Genomic DNA, 3,544 nt, shown 5'->3' with positions numbered 1-3,544 from the left:
CAAACACTCCATCCATGCTTTTGTTCTGGCCCTCCGGTCCAGTTTAAGAACCCATTGTGGCCCTCGAGTCAAAAAGTTTGCCCACCCCTGGTCTAGACAATCAGAAGTAGGGTCACATATTTGGGGCTATTCTGGCTATGATATTAAGTTGGTTCTCTTCAGAGGTACTTCAGCATGCTTTATAGAAATGGTTTAACTCCACTCAAAAGGATCAGTGCACCTCAAGGGACACACAATTCATTCATTCCTATTATAGTAAACTAGTGGCCCAGTGCATAAAATTTGTGCACATTAAAAGGGAATTAATTACAGGAAACATTTTAATATTGCTATTTGCCCTTTGTCTATAACAGAAGACTTGACTTGCCCCCATCTGACACTGGCCTCCCATTTAAAGCCAAGTCCTGGGTGCAGGTATCTGGCTCCCTCCTCCCTCCTGTCAGAGTCTGGGAATGGGAATGCAGCGTCAAGTCCCCACTGCCACCCAGTCAAGTCCTGGGTGCGGGTATCTAGCTCCCTCTTCCCTCCTATAAGAGTCTGGGCCGGCACTCGCAGGGACACAGCATCAAGTCCCGCTGGCCCCGCAAGACCCAGAGTCAAGTCCCCGTCCACCCATGCACACCTAGAAATCAGGAGGGACCCAGATCCGCCAGTGTCCACAGGGAAGCAGCGTCAAGCCCCTGCAGGCACTGTGTGGGACTCCCCTGAGTCCCAGAGTTCTACCCCGCGGGGCTGGTGCCACACAGGACTCCCCCGAGTCCCACCCCGCAACAGCAACCTGTGCTGCAGGACTCCCCCAATGCAACTCCTGGTCAAGTCCCTGCTGGCGCCCACAGGGACACAGCCTCAAGTCTCCACCAGCTCCTGCTATGATGCATAATCAGGTTCCCGCCCACCAATGCGCGCCTGCTGTGCATGCAGCCTCCTGGTGATAGGTCCTTACGCATGAGGGCATCACAATCACAGGCTTTTTCTAATATAGGATGATATTTATATTCTCAATATAAACTGTGTTCCACTAGGATACTATTTTATACATGGATATCTGAACACTAATTTATTCTGTGTATTAGGAGTAATTGTTAGAGATTTGCCAATATTTAAAACTACCATCTCTCTAGTACAGTGGTTCTCAACCTGTGGGTCGCGACCCCTTTGGGGGTCCAATGACCCTTTCACAGGGGTCGCCTAAATACATTCTGCATATCATATGTTTACATTATGATTCATAACAGTAGCAAAATTACAGTTATGAAGTAGCAACGAAAATAATTTTATGGTTGGGGGTCACCACAACATGAGGAACTGTATTAAAGGGTCACGGCATTAAGAAGGTTGAGAACCACTGCTCTAGTAAGTCATATTTCCTTTAATATATTGGCCAGAAGCTCAAAATAAAACACAGATTATTCTAGAAAATTTTCAGGAAGTATAATTGGTTTCTGTCTCATGTGACATATAATTTCCACAATAGGAATAATATAAATGGAAAAGGTAGCTCAAAACTTGTCTCTAACTTTAGCAGAAGTCATTAAATGATAGTATTTCTGCTCTGGAAATCCAACAAAGTCTGATTCTAAACCCATCAACTAATGTTATCATGGAGAGTGGCACAGCCTTTGATTTCTTCTTAGCTAACTAAGAGAGAGTTTTTGTTATAGCAAATACTTCTTGTTGTAGCTGTATAAATACCAAAGGCAAGTAGAACAGCCTGTGAATAGGCTAAAAGAAAAAGTACCTGGCTCTATAAAACAGACCCTGCTGAATTCTGGGACATTTTATTGTCTGGGTTACATATTCTAGATCCTTGGCTTCAAAATCTGTTAGAAGTACTAATAACTATTTGTTTCTGGCAACTGATTGTATTATATATAGTTGGCTGATATATCCTGTTCAGAGTCTTAAATGTTACTAACCAGCCACAGTCATGTCCAATGATTCAAAAATTCATCTTATAACACAAAGAGAAGAAATATTAACGCTGGGCCAACTACAGAGAACTTTCAATGGATACTCTTCTGACACTAATTAATAAAATATAGGTAGTAGTGAAAATTTTGATATTATGTGTCTTTGGCCATAAGTAGGGGACTGAGAAAAAACAATCAGTCCCTGACATCCAGAATTGATCTGGTATTCACAGGTGGACTTCAATTTTATCACAAACTAGTTTGATATCATAGGTAGGCCATTTTGTCCTCTTGTTGCACATAAACAGTACTCTGAGACTACAATATAACAAAACAATATCACTTCATAATTTTGTTGAATCACAGATTAAAACTTTTCATAAAATTGTCCCTACTTTCTGATATCATCTAATCTAGTGCAAAACCCCACTTCCTTCAACCCTTTCCAAAATCACACAACAAAGCCTAAATCCTGTAATAGGTTCTATCTAGCACCCTCTTACTAAGAGGAAACCCCGCAGTATGTAGCTTCCCTAACTCCAAGGAATAATAAAGACACCTTGTTTGACTACACATATATTCTTGGTTATCTTTCGGTAAAAGGTCATTAAGATTACCTAGTAAGTACTCAATGAATATTTGTTAAATGAATTACTCATAAAATATGCTTCCTTTTCCAACCTGTTCTATACAAGATGACCTTAGAATTGCCAAATTCAGTGTTTATTTCTCAAATTAAACTTACCAACCAAGTGTGGCTCTTTACACACATGACTGCTATTTGGTACCCTCCATACCACCAATATGAGGGTAGCCCCTCCTGGCTCTCTCTTACCTTTCTGATTTCTTCACTGCCTGCTCTTCTCAGTCCGTTATTAAATATTGGAGACTCATAATATTCTACACACACTTCTTGGGAGATTTCATTTACTCCTAGGACTTCAATTACCAACAATATGTGGGTGATTTCAAATTTTTATTTCATACCAAGTTTCTACTCCTGCCTGCCAATTAACTGCACCTGGATGTATCAACAACTGTCAACCCATTACTTCAAACACTGTCCTTTAGAATCTTTGCTTGCAAACCATTGATTAGGAATTCATGCCTCTGTGCTGACATATCTCCATCTCTATTATTTACCTTCTAAAACATGGTGTGCTAGATTCTGAAAATTATTTTGGCTCAAGATTTTCTTTCTTATCTTAATTCTGAAAAAAATTAGAATGCTGAAAAGGAAACATGACCTGTAGTAGTAGCAGTCTATCTTCTAAACTGCTATGTAACGTAAGGAAAGTAGACCTTGATACTTAACAGAGAAATGCCCACAAACATTTAAGCACTTCCAAATTATCAATACTAATAGAGATACAATCCTATCTAATAAAAGACAAAAAAGGGTAATTAACCATACCTCTGCTACACTTCCCATTGGCTAATCAGTGAGATATGCAAATTAACTGCCAACAAAGATGGCAGCCAGCAGCCACGCAGCTGAAGTGAGCAGGAGGTTTGCTTGCTCCAGTGATGGAGGAAGCCAAGGTTCCGCGCCTGCAGCAGCCTCTCCGGAAGGAACAATGTTTCAATTATAGAAGCTAAACAAACCCCAGATACCTGCTTTCAGCAGCCAAGGC

Source organism: Myotis davidii, unplaced genomic scaffold (assembly GCF_000327345.1).
Source record: "Myotis davidii unplaced genomic scaffold, ASM32734v1 scaffold3566, whole genome shotgun sequence".
Lineage (NCBI taxonomy): Eukaryota > Metazoa > Chordata > Mammalia > Chiroptera > Vespertilionidae > Myotis > Myotis davidii.
The sequence above is the reverse complement of the archived record's forward strand: the minus strand, read 5'-3'. Positions refer to the sequence as shown.